Genomic DNA, 15047 nt, shown 5'->3' with positions numbered 1-15047 from the left:
AATAGGAAGATCATACTAGCTATACTTTAAACGGATCAGATACGTCAGTTTTCTTAGTGGATTTGTGTGAATGATCGGAGCATATAATCAGCTTTGTGCTATCGTGTTTCTGAACCAGAGGAAACTCATGTGCCAACGCTCGTGTGACACTGACGTTGCACCTCAGACTGTCCAGGAGCTCAGTGCTTCCGAGGTCCAGATCTGGGAGGAAATACCCCAGAACACCATCTGTCGTCTCATGGAGCCCGTGGAGGCTGCTTCTAAATGCAGTTTATACTTGAAATTATTTTGATCAAAACTATTAACACGAAAATACACAGCTCTTCAATAAACTTGATCGTTTACCAACCAAAACCTTTAAAACACGGCTCTGTGCACCTGCCGTGCTCGTGCTGCGGAGAAGCCTGTGTGTTTCTGCGCAGACACTGGCTGGACTTTCACCCTAACAACATTTATTTTCTCAACAAAAACATTGTAAACAAAATAAACATGATTATTATATACTTCACAACCATTTATTAATGGGTTTTTCATTCGATCTGTGTAAGCTTATTCCGAAATGGTTACAAAATGTAAATGCTAAAAAACTATTCTCAAGCTTTGTTTTTAAACTCTTCATGCCTGTATTTATTGTCTCCTCCTAGGAGATTTTTCCGATTGTCACCAAATTTGCTGAACATGACATCAAAACGTTGAAGATGCTAAAATGTGAACAGATTTTTGATATCTCAAATGGTGTTGCCCAGTTGTATGTAAATCATACTTGAGCTGTATGTTTTGTTATGGGGTCTGATCACATTGATTTTGCAAAGATTAGTCCCGCTGATTACACCGCCAACTGACAACAGAAACTATTTCACTTACAATGGACTTTAAAATCGTTCTTTGGGGCGGGTGGCAGAAAAATAAATCTGCATGTATGGTTGTTCAAATGGTGCTGTGTCACAGGAATTTAATTACAGTTTGAATGTCCTTGTTGTTTACAAGCCGTATAAGTTTTCATAATTGATGTATAATTGATGACGTGGCAAGGATTTAAAACAAAGCCTGATGTATTTCAGGGTTTTCTGTACATCTGTTTTAGTTCTCCTGTTTGTTTGTTTTATATTTTTAACTAGGTACAATAAGGTTGTTTATGAGTATGTGTTTTGTTTGAAACATTTCAGGGTTTTGTTCTTCAATATCCTGCCTATCCTGTCAAACTAAACTAACTAACTAATGATGGGGTTGAACGACGCAAACCAATATTTATCATTGTGGCACTGGTATAAAGAAGACGGGCAAAATAAGAATGTTCAATATCTTATGTAACATATTCATAGGACTTAAAAAAAAAAGAAAACCTAAATGCTACTGTGGTAACTTGCGAGGCAACAATACAGCTCACCCACGGTTCAATTCAAACTTTGTTTTTTCACCCACGGTTTTTGGTTGGGTTCGTTCTGATGGCTTGGCCATGCCTCTCTGTTCTGTGCACGGCCCTGGCTATAGGCATATATAGATAGTGTGATTATGTTTGTTTTTATGCTTTATCTTATAATCACACTGGCATCTTTCTTTTTTCTTGGTAGCAAAAAAAAAGACCCATCCACCAAAATTTTTACCCGCTGTGCACATATAAAAAAATAGCTGTCAGACCAGACTGTGAAATGGCATTGGCTCTGATGTGTCTTATGACTGGTTGTGTCATTACATCCAGCTTAGGTTATGTGATGGCATTGGCTGTCTTGCTCCAAATGCTTCACAAAACTTGAGTGTTACTTTTGAATGACTCGTTTGAACTGCCTGGGGCCTCATTTATAAAACGTGCGTATGCACAGATTTGATTGTAAAGCGTGTGTACGCAAAAATCCACGGCAACGTTCATTTATATAAAAATAGAATTTGACGTGGAAAAGTGCTTAGCGCTTACGTCAGGGTCTGAGCAGACGTACTCACTTTTGCTTGTCCAAGTGCTGCAGGTTTTGGGAAATATAAGTCATTCTTGCCGTTGGTAAAGGATTTTGACAGGTGATCTTTCATATATCAGTGACATTAATTAGACGTTATTAGAATGCAGAGATCTGAAACTGTTAGCTGCATGCAATTCACATCTGATAGAGAGGTGTACACGCATTTTCTGTGCGTACGGTCGTTCTATGAATCACACGTACACACTTTGAGAAATGATCGTAAACTCTAATTTAGGGTGGTTTTTACGCAACATTCTTTAAATGAGGCCCCTGGAGAGCAATCCTCAGCTATTAAAACCTACTGTCCTCACACAATAAAAACAAACGGCTTTAAAAGACTCTGAATTAGAGGTCTTCACGGGTCCACTTAGATCCGAAAACCCGAGGTCCGGCCCGAGACCCGAGCAGGTTCGGGTCTAAAAGATTCACGGGAGCTTCGGACACGGGTCGGGTATATTATTAGTGTCTTCGGGTCTCGGGTAATATAAAGCAAAAATTGTTTTGCTTAATTGAGCCGAGGAAGACTCGAACTATCCTGTACAATAACAGCGCGTCGCTTGTGTGTGTGCGTGTAGTTACCAACTCTCCTCCAACCCTCAGCCGATCGGTTGAAAGCCACGCAAATCTTCTGAAAGTCGCGGTGATCTGAAATCACCTTAGAATTGAAATCCCGAAGTTTCCAACGCTGCAGGGGTTTGCACTCGATATAGTTACCATTGTATTCAGGAACAACATACTTCCACCAGGCGACCAGAAGTAGCCTAGATATTAAAAGACGCGCACATTTCAGTACTACGCGGTTTGGAACACATTGTTGAGACAGAATGTTCGCGCGAGTGGTTGCCATGTCGTCATACCTACTTATTTAGATTTGATTCTGCTAAAACTGGCACAACCCATTTAGCCTCAGTTTGCGCAATTTGCCAGAGCAAAACAAGAGGATCAACGTGTTCATTGCCATATCAATTTCATTAATAAACGTCGGTTTACATTCAGGTCTAGTCGGGTTTAAAAAATATATTGGGTGGGACTCTGGTCTAACGTTATCGGGTCTGTCTCGGGTTCGGGTAAAAAGTGATTCGGGTCATTTCAGGTCTGGTAAAGATCTTTGGACCCGAGAAGACCGCTACTCTGAATGCAATGCAACCTGTTTGTAATGCTTTTATACTGTTTTTGGTTTAAGTTAAAGGAATGGATTGGTGTGCATCACATGCACACAAAATTGGACTTTTGTGTATGGGAGAGCAGGGTTAAACGTAATGCTTTTTGGTTATGACTCAATTACTCGAAAAATCTGAATTTTACACGAGCAACATACACATAACTGCTAAAAAATAACACTTAAAGTTTGTTTTAAGAACACATCACTCTTGTATTATTACAGCATATGTGACAGACGTGCAAATGTTACAACTAGGCATGGGGCCAAATATCGGTTTCAAGGTACCGAGGTTCGAAAGAGTCAAGGTTTCGAAACCATACATTTTTTCTAAGGTATGAGCTGTGTTAACACAAAAATAAATAAGTCATGCAATGCAATGTTTGATGTTTATGCCTCATATGGGCTATAACAAAAAGTAATTTTTTATAGGAGAATTATCATTTAAAGGCTTTATTTTTACCTGACATATATGTTCTATGAATGTTGGTTAAAAATAAAATGTATTTGTGTCCAGTTGAAACCGTGAAACTGACACTTTTGCGAAAGGTTATCATACTGTCAAAATATCATGCTGGCCCATGTCTAATTACAACTTACCTCATGGGTGAGGTTAATTGTAATAGACAGAGGGTTAGTTGTAACACTTACTAGAAAATTCTGTTCAAGCACAAATAACTGTCCATAAACTACATGTGGATATTGTTTGTACATCTGTCTATAACAGACAGATATCTACACATCTATCATCCAGCCATCCCTCATCTAACCACCCTTCTATTATAGATCAGATTTTTGAGAGAATACTTACCAATTATGACCAAAAAAAATCATAATTGTCCATTACTCTTGCTAATATTGTCATTCAGGTGATGATTTTGATTGAAGAGATTTACTGAGGTTTTTATCTCGTTTTGTATACATTTTCACACATTGGAATTACTCAAAACACTGTGTGACAACTATCCCTGCTGTGTAAAAACATTTTGAAACCTAGTTAACAGTTTCTATATGGTGCTATGTTTAAGGCAACAAGACTGATTAAGAGAATACTATAATGTTGGATTTGGGAACTCACACAGCCAGGTGAGAAATCAAAGAAAAAAAAAGATTAAGAAATTTACTTCCATGCTACCAAAACTTTGTCCAATATCTCCATGAAAACACCTAAAAAAATTCACAGAAAATCTGTCAACCCTCTGTAACTAAAAAAAATACATGTTACAATTAACTATGCATTAATTATGCATTACATAAAATTGGAAAGGACAAAGTCGTGTTCTTTATACGCAGACTGATGAGAATGGGTTGGTGTGTAATCACATTCCCATTCTCATGGTAGTTTGTGACAGTCACAAAACTTAGGATCTATTCATTTGTGTTCATGGACACGATTCCCCCCTTTTTTTCCATGTCAATCAGTAAAACCTTTTTTGTGTCACTCAGAATTACTTTATTCTAATTTCAATTCCGCTATGTTAAAGGTCGGAAGGTCGCTGTGATCGAAAATACAAGATTCCTAGGTAAAAATTGCACACTCCCTCTGCTCAGTGGTAAACACGAATATTTCACTAATTTCCATCACCAAATCACACCCCACAAACTCAAATCGACAGTTCCCAAAAAAATTTTAAATGTTTGAAAATAAGTTGGAGCTCTGAAGGTTTTCATAATGTGCTCAGCTCATTATTTCTCTCAGACAATGTGAGCCGCGACCATATACAAGCATCAACGATTTTCTCCCAAGAGAAAAAAATCACCTGCGAGCTTGTAGAACAGCAAAAATTGAAGGAAGGATTCATGTGTCAGGGTACTATTAAAACTATAAAAATAATTAACTTTTTATTCATATAACACATTTATATAAAACGTATAAAGTCTCAAGGAATTTCCGACATTAATATTTTAATAATTAGTCAAATTGAACCACTATCTTGACATCTGGGATTTCATTAGGAACTTAAGGTTAGGATCATGGTTTTATTTTGTTGATAGTTTTACAACTAACCATCAATATATATCAGCATTTTTTGTTGTTTGCCTTTGGCATCTAATAGAGGGTTTGGACACGGAAACGATATTTATGTCTTCCATATATGGTGGTGTGTGACATCAGGCTTAACAATATATGCCGGATATGTCCAGAGTGTACAGTGTTGTAGGCAAAGTGTGGTAACAAGAATATTAACTTGTATTTTAACTATTCATTATTTTTAAAAGCAAAACATTTTCATCTTTTATTAGTCACGATTCAGTTCTCATACTTAAAATAAATGTGTGAGTATATTAATATAAAGATGTTTAATCCTTTGCCACTTTCTTTTCAATGTACTGTAAATACAGGGGCTAAACAATAATATATTACCTAATAATAGTATATCACTATAGGTCTGATTGAAAACGTAATATGTAAAATTAAACCAATATTGCGCTTTATTAATAATGGTATAGAGTATTAATAAAGAGTTTCTGCACCCGCTAGAGGTTTTTATCTTATTCAAAACCCTTTCATCTATACTAAAAATTGCTGTTCAGATGGGTAGCTATTCATGGCAAGAGATTATTTAAATCTACCTGCATGTGCTAAATATTAGAAAGGTTTTAGAAACCTCAAGTGATTCTAGAAGTAGCATAGGTGTTATAGTCAGTTCATACCAAAGCCCACAAAAGTTTTTCTGGCCACAACAAATGAAGATAAATGTTGTCCTAGACTGAGTGGTCGTCTTTATTTTTTGACCGCAGGGCGACCACATAGGGTTTAGGGAAGACTGAATAGACTTCCAACGGATATCCAGTGGTTTGAACTGGCAGCTGTGCTGGCATAGTTTGTCTAATAAATTAAACATTGCTGCCCTTATTGCTGTTTACAGCTTCCTAATAATATGCCACTGGGTAAATTTAAAAAAACATTTTATTTAAGAATCAAGTTAAAGATATTAAATGGTGAAAAGGCCATATAAATATAATTTAAAGCAGGAATAATATCCTTGACTGATAACATATCCGCATATATAATTTTTTATATATAAAATTGTTTAAGTTAGTTTTTTAAACATTTATCTCCTTGGGAAAAGGGCCTTAGCAGCCAAAGTTTGAATCTGACTATTTGGATTTAAATTTTTGGATCATTGATTTCCATTGAGCTGAGGATTTGAGAGTGACTGTTAAAGCACCTGACATGTTGAAACCATTAATACAAATCTTTCATACTGGAAAAAAGCAGATGGACCACCCTCACATCTGCCACAAGCCAAGATGCAACAGAAATAGGCTCTGGTTTACCGTCTCTGTTACCATACTACTGCACAGGTTCCGATGGCTGCTATCAGATGTCTGCAGGCAACCTGCCTTGACCAGGAACCCTGCTGCAGCTCTGTGCTGTGGCTTCACTCCTCAGATCTACAGGGGCCTGTGCAAGGCAACGCACATCCCACTGTGGGTGACCTGCTTCCGGCAGATGTCCCATTTACAGGGCCGAGGACGATTCCACAACAAAAAGTGAATGAGGAAGGGGTGGGGTGCATTGGGGTTGTGAAAAAGGGAGCATCCTCTTGCTTGTGAGACTGATGCTTCCGTTCGGCGATAGCTAAACATCGAACAATAAGAGAGAGCTTATTTTTCCTCTCTTAGCTTTCACAAGCAACTGTTAAAGGGTAAGCAGTGGTATTTTTGTGCACAGTGGTATTTTATTTTGTGTTTGTATCTGGAGCTCATAGTCATCAACAATCAGATGAAGCTTAATATTTTGAAAAAATCACAAAAGTCGCAGATATGAATATATATACATATTATTCAATTCAATTAGATGTGTTTGTGCAGTTCATAAGATACCATTAGCATTTGGAACAAAACTTTTGTGGACATTAGTTGCTTTAAAACCTATTGCTATTTAAATTATCAAAATATGGAAATATTGGATGTCAATTTTTTTAACGTACTTTATTAAAGCTTCTTTCTTGCTCTAGCCAACCCTGGAAACATAGACAAACCCAGTTATACGTCTAGTGATGCACTGCTAGAACCGCAGATGGTCCTTGCACAGATGTCACCTGTACACCTTTTCTCTCAAATCTAATTCTTGGTACTTGACCTATTACATAAAAAATGTGTCATGTGGGCATGTGCAAGGGCTCTTGATTGAAAGGACAATGTGTACATGTGGTCGGATGTGTGTTTGTTCTGTGGTTCTGTACCATAAGTCTGACTCTTGTATTTGCCGTGTGTATGTCAGTGCATTTCTCCAGTGGGCCATCTGCTAGGCCTGCATCCATGTATGCACTGTAGTGAAACTTAGGAGACTTGTTTTACTGTTTCCTGTTGTGTTACAAACTGATTTAGTCAATAACTTTAACTTTAATATAACAATAATATGTCAACATTATGACAGAATGTAATTAATATAATGATTAGAGTTAATGTCCATCGTGACGTGATTTGTGCCAAGGCCTGCGAAACCATTCAGTGTAAAAATTAAGGAAAAAATATTTGGTCACACTTCAGTATAGGGGGCAATTCTCGACAATTAACAAAACATTATCTACGACTTTATCCCCAATAAACTCTTAATTTGTTGCTTTTTTTAGTTAGGTAGTTGTTAGGTTAAGGCTATTAGGTTGGATTAGGGATGTAGAGTTTGGTCTTGCAGAATATGTGCTTTAAGTTCTAATAAACTGTCAATTGAAGTGTTACCAAAGGTTTTATTTAACACACTCACATCTCTCAGAGATGTGTTATTTTTCAATTTAATTACAATAACAGTTTAACGTCTGCATTTTTACCATTTAAACCCGTAAATTTAAGTTGATCAAATTGAATAATTACCTTTACATGTAAGGATTTTAACATCAACTCTGAAACTACAGTCTGTTGTCATCGCTTCAAGAGTGCAAATGTTATTGACCCACAGCATGACAGGTACTGAAGAAAAACGGTAACAACGCTGTTCCAGGACATTTACATTTAGTCATTTAGCAGACGCTTTTATCCAAAGCGACTTACACAGAATTCGGGGAGCAATAAGCGTTATGTCATAAAAGAGCAATAGTATATTAGGTGCTAATACAAAGTTACTAGTTTCAACAAGAGCTAGACCACTACCTGTTGAGAGAAGAGGGTTAGTGTTTTTTTTTTTCATTTGTCTGTCAAGTATTTGCCGAAGAGGTGTTTTAAGTAGTTTTTTGAAGGTTGTGAGAGATGTGATTGACCGGACCAAATTAGGAAGAATGTTCCACCAGGAAGGAGCTTTATTTATAAATTTCATTTAAACCCGTAAATTTAAGTTGATCAAATTGAACTTGTTATCTTGTGTGTTCCATCGAAGCAAGAGGGAGCAAATGCAGAAGGATGTCTGAGGTTCATTTTATTTATTACAGTTTATTTCTGTTGTTGAGAAGCAGCCGTATATGCACATAGAAAGGTAAATTAAAAACAGAAAATATAGAATCCATATTGGGATTTTTTTTCCTTGCAATTTTGACAAAACTGTAGTTTGTAATAGGAATTTTCTATTTGTAGTGCCAACAAGTGTTGTGTATATTCAAACATGGGATGTACATTAGTAATAATTGATGTGAACTACTTGTCAATACGATTGTAATCAGTTTCTATGTAGAAAGATAATCAAAATTTAAACCTGAAAGTCAGAACTCGTAATCACTTAGTAATAATGCATAATTATACCATAAGTATATGCTAATGTAATTGTGATCTCATCTATTGTTTTTTGTTGTTAATAAATTCAAATATTTTTTATAACTTTTAAAAATAGCCATATAAGCCATTTGTCTTATTACAAACCTGTTCCATATTTCTATCAAAGGAAGCTGATTTCTTTTTGTTTGTCCCCAGAGAAGTTGGAACATTTTCGACACACTGGTTTGAAAGCTTTGAAGCTTTTCCGGGAACAATTAGGGGAATGCCTCAATGCTTCACGAGGCTTAGTTTTTGCCCTTTACATGTAAGGATTTTAACATCAACTCTGAAACTACAGTCTGTTGTCATCGCTTCAAGAGTGCAAATGTTATTGACCCACAGCATGACAGGTACTGAAGAAAAACGGTAACAACGCTGTTCCAGGACATTTACATTTAGTCATTTAGCAGACGCTTTTATCCAAAGCGACTTACACAGAATTCGGGGAGCAATAAGCGTTATGTCATAAAAGAGCAATAGTACATTAGGTGCTAATACAAAGTTACTAGTTTCAACAAGAGCTAGACCACTACCTGTTGAGAGAAGAGGGTTAGTGTTTTTTTTTTTCATTTGTCTGTCAAGTATTTGCCGAAGAGGTGTTTTAAGTAGTTTTTTGAAGGTTGTGAGAGATGTGATTGACCGGACCAAATTAGAAAGAAAGTTCCACCAGGAAGGAGCTTTATTTATAAATTTCATTGTTACAAAGCAGCTGTACAAGAAAACATTGACTATAAGTAAAACATAAAAGGTTATGGAAGTCAAAACACAGGTCAAATATCAGACACACAATAAATTCCTATATGAAGTGTTAACTAAATAAGACTATTAAATTCTAGCAGCCCCCCGGCCTGGCAAACAGTGCAAAACAGTATGCAAACGGTGGCGAGGAACCCAAAACTCCATTGGAGGAGAAAAAAAACCCTCCAATGTGCCGCTCGTTTGCTGAATGCAGGGTTCTTGATGGGGTGTAGGAGTGTAGTAGGGTGTTAGAAGGATGCCGGTGCAGATCCAGTGATAGTCCTGTAGGCAAACATTAGTGACTTGAATCAGAAGAATTTAGTGTTTCAGTTTTTTATTACTGCACAAAAGTTTGAACCCAATAGCTTTCCTGTAGCTCAGTGGTATAAGAGCATTGCGTTAACAACGCAAGGTTGTGGGTTAGATCCCAGGGGATTGCAGATATCTATGTAAAATGTATAGGATAATACAATGTAAGTCGCTTTGGATTAAAGCGTCTGCTAAATGTAAATGTATGAAAAGCAATACAACCAACAGAACATTTATAACCATATCAAAATGTTATACAAATACACTGCCCGTCCAAAAAAAGTCCCACACTAAATAAAATTTTGTTGGACCACCTTTTGCTATGATTACGGCACACATTCACTATGGGATAATTTCAATAAGCTTCTGTAATGTCACAAACATTTATTCCAGTCTAGAGCTACATACATATTTCGGCAAGATCTTTTTGATGATGTATTGATGATGGGAGAATCGGACTGCTGCGCAATGTCTTCTCCAGCACATCCCGAAGATTCTCAATGGGGTTAAGGTCTGGACTCTGTGGTGGCCAATCCATATTTTAAAATTTGGTCTCATGCACTGAATCACTATTTCACAATATGAGCCTGATGAGTCCCTTGTATTTTCAACTTGGAATACCCCCATGCCATCAGGGAATAAAAAATATATTGATGAAACAACATGGTCCTTTAGTATATTCTGGTAGTCAGCTGACCTCATTCTTTGGTCATATAATTTTGCTGATCATAGACCTGACCAACTGTGTGCACCAACCCCAGATCATAGCACTGCCCAGATGGTGACACTGTTTTGGGACTGGCAGTGTATCTTTAAGGTTTAATTATATAGGCTATGTGAGATTTAAAGAAATAAAATAAACAATGGAAACAGAAGTTCTGCTGCACCTGTGTTTATATGCAAAGTGGTTTATAGGGTATTTGTCAACCATCACATTACCAAATCGGAAAACTGTTACATTTGCTTGTCAGAGAAAGCGTGAACAACATTTTTAAATAATATGAATATCTTATGATTTTTAAGGTAATAAGCTAACCTAGCTAGCTTTTTATCTGTGCTATTTTATACTGTTATGTATGGTAAAAATAAAGAACTTTCAGATCAGTATTATGGACATCCAGTACTGGACAGCAATCACACCGGCATTAAATAAGAGAGGAACAAAAGAGGTATAACTCGGGTTGCAAACTTTCAGTTCAGTTGTGCGATTTTTCGACCCGAAAAAAACCAAGCACAGAGCAGACAATAACTGAGTCTCGAGGTCATATTTGTCTACAGCATACTGTACATCATCGAGGTTGTCTCATTTCAATTAAAATTACTTTTTACTTGCTTTTTATTATTATAAAATTAAGATTGGTTTCTCTTAAGATGTAATCTTACCTTCAAATGTAACAGTTGCCTTTCTGAAATAAAACCTGAATGAATGACTGTATGTGCCCAACAAACAAAAAAAAACTTTTTTCATATACCGTACATTATTGTAGCTCCTCTATGCCCCGCCTTTCTAAATGCATAGATTATTACAAAACTCATCGCTCTGGAAAGCTCTGTGTTCTCTGACTGGCCAGTTTTGCAGTGCGGCGGAAATGTTACGCCCCTTACCATAACCGCAAATTTACAGAATTCGTTCAACTGTCAGTTCATCTGTCCTCTCACTTAGAGACATTTCTTAAATGAGCGGATCAAAACTGCATATGCAAGTGCAGAGGAGGCCAGACAGTGTGTGAAAACCCAGAACGCGCGATTGATCGTCAATTCGCCTCGTGGATTTCCATCGGACCAGTTATAATATATAACATAAACATAAGTACATAAGTGGATTCGCATCGGACTAGTTATAATAAATATTACAAACACAAGCACATAAGTGCATAAAGAGTAAAACTAGCATCGGGTTTGCCTTCAAGCCTAGTTAGGAGAATAAAACCAACGGATCGACCAGATGGACACGTTACAGAAGTATGTTTTTATTTTTAAATTAAAACATTTCAGCTGTGACATGGTGGCTGCAGCACCACTGCTGCAATAACTGAAGCTACGCCTTCTTCTTGCATGTACATTTAGGCGTCGTCATGCAAACATTACCACCAACTGACGTAGATATTTGGGGCGTGATAATGGGTGTAAATTTCGTTGAACAGTAGGGGGGGACAATAAACCAAAAATTTCTTAAGAGCAATTTTTGAAGGGGACACAAATAATACGGTCAAACTTTTTTTACTTATAAAGTTATATGAACATGGAGGAAAGCCTTGCTACTATGATTATTGTAGAATAGAGACAATGGTGCTTTTCAAAGTTTCTCTCTTGTTCAATGAAAAAGCGAAAAACTATTTATTTGCATAGTTGTTTATAATCAAGACATCAACATACAATGAAATTTAAATGCAATTATAGTTATTGTGAAAAAGATATATAACAGAAGTCACCATATATCTACAGTACATTAAAGAGTGGTGGTTATTTTCCATTGTAGTGCACTAGCCTCCGCCAACAAACTATGTGCATAGATGTACTGTGTTCATTTTCCTGTACCCAAACAGTCAGTAGCAGTGACAGATGCTTAAATTCTGTGTTGTTCTCACTTCACAAAATTGAAAACAACCTTTTCCCACTGAATGAAAGCTGTGCACCTTTTGTTGACAAAGGGGTCTGAAATTCGCTAAATATAGTGCCAGGGTCACTAAAACGGTGACCGTTATGTGCAGGACTGCGTGTGACAAGGGACCCGAAAGGCAAGGATCGGTGGAAAGGATCGGTAATTGCTGCTAGAATTTTTAAGTTTTATTTAATTAACACTGCATATACGAATTTATAGTCTGTTTAATATATGACCTGTGTTTCTCTCTTTATCTTGGGTGTGTGGTTCTAGGTGATGGCACCTGTGCGTGTGGGTTTGTGTTCGCCTTTGTGTGTGTGTTTGTGTTGTGTTCAGTCTTGATTTATGTAATAGACTGGATCATAGCCACTTGAGCCTCTTTTAGAAAAATGTATTATAATATTTGCAAAATATACAATTTTTTTTATATTTTATATTATAAAATTTCTGATTATTAATAGTATATTAAGCAAAAGGGAACTGAATCAATAAGGAAAATTAAGATGACTGGTTACAATCTATTAGATGTTGTGTGGTTAATGTACACCTATCACCAGCACTGTGCAAAATGGTCTGGATCTGCAGGAGTTAAGATTCTTCTCCATTTAACTTGAATACTTAAATAGGGTAAGATAATTTATAACTGTAAAACTCACTGTACTATATATAAAGTAAATTACACCATTCCCTGACCAAAACCTATTACACTGCAGCTACATACAAGAACATTATTTGAATTAAATTACCTTTGGCAACTGATAGGCAGTGTATACAAGTGTATAAAAAGTCAGGTTGAATCTCTGACAGGGCCTTTTACTGTTGACAGAGCCATGTAATGGTAATATTGCTAATATTTAACAATACATCTTAAATTAAACATATTATATACTTTGCAATGCGGGATTAAAAAATGTATGTGCAACATCTAGCCTATATGATTCTGAACACATTTTTGACCACACTTATTTCTGTGCTTTTTACTATTTTTTATTCTGCTATGTTTTATTGTGTCTATCCTCTCTACTGTGAAGCTCTATAACCAAAACAAATTCCTTGCATGCTTACTTGGTGTGTTCAGCTCAACACATTTTTAAGTGATTTTCCTTCCCCATCTAGTGGCAGTAAAACAGATTGCATTTTGCAAGAAAGTATAACTGGCTATACAAGGACCATGTCTACCACAGCAAAAACATGAGGGCTGTTTCACAAAACAAGATTATGAAATAAACCAGGCTAATTTTCATAAATCAAACTTAAAATAGTTTGAACTAAATTCCTATAGCAACTTATGCTGTGAAACTAACCTGGGCTGTGTTTCCCAAAAGCATTGTAACCTAAAGTTGATCTTAGAACCATAGTCTTCAATGGAGCTACGATCAATATAAGTTACAATGCTTTTGGGAAACGCAGCCCTGGTCTGGGGCATGCTAATTGTCAGGCTAAGCCTTCGTTGTTGCTTAACTAGAGCTCTGTTAAAACTGACTCGCCAGTATTGTGATAATATTACCACGGATTCTCTCTCATGATGCAATATAATATCAATTTATTGAAGTCAATGTAATAAAGTCAATTATATAATAGAAAAGTAAATTAATATTCTGTCTTGAGACATAAATCTGTGTTTAATTATATTGATTTTATATCAAATGTTTTAACTAATGTCAATAAAGTTTGAATTTAAAAACATAATAAAATAAAATCAATAACATTATAATGGCTAGACACAGAAATTTCAGACAATTATACTGGCCAAAAAGATCTAATATATTTTAACAATGCCCATTGTATAAAGCGATTTAAGTAATACAATTGAATTGAATTAAATCCAAATAATTTATAGTGACCTAGTTTTCAAACAATGTCAAGGTAAAACGGTGTGCCTTGTGTGAGTATTATATTTGTCTGCATGAGGAGAGAGGGGTTGACAATGATGGTTCTAGAGAAGGACTGGGAAAATCAACTACATTTCAATGGCAATTAAACATTAATTAAGGCATTATATTATTAGGAGTTGTATTTTATATTTAACTTTTCCTTAAAAAAAAACAACAGGTCATGTGTCACTATCTAATGCTATGGCAGTTCTTCTTGCATCTTTATTTCAGTTGTTGGATTTTCATCTCTAACTTTAATATTTTGTTTTTAATTTTTTTATATTGCATGTCTACATCCAGATCACCTCTTTTTGTGATGAAGTCTTTGTCTTCTTTGCATATGTCAGAAGCACCCCTCTATAATTTAATGGAATCCCAGGAACAGGAGCCAAACAGACAAGTTTAGAAAAGCTAAAAACAATTTATTAATTTAGTAATTCTCTCAATAAAAGCTAGAACAAGTTTTCCCACCATGCATAAATACAACAAATTTTACAATGTAATAAATATCTTCTCAAACGATAAAACACAGCTATCTGAAGTGTCCTTGAAGTTGGCCGTTTGAGTCTATTCAGGCCGGGGGCGTGGCGTTCACGAGGCACAGGGATTTCCCGGAGGGCGTGGCCGAATGCAGGCGTGTCAGAACGGGGTTCCCGGAAGTAACGTCTTCACCTCCAACGATCTCTCTCGCCGTCTGGCAGGCGACCGGACTCCGGCGTGGC

Source organism: Barbatula barbatula (assembly GCF_947034865.1).
Source record: "Barbatula barbatula genome assembly, chromosome: 24".
NCBI classification, from domain to species: domain Eukaryota; kingdom Metazoa; phylum Chordata; class Actinopteri; order Cypriniformes; family Nemacheilidae; genus Barbatula; species Barbatula barbatula.
Note: the sequence above shows the minus strand (reverse complement) of the source record.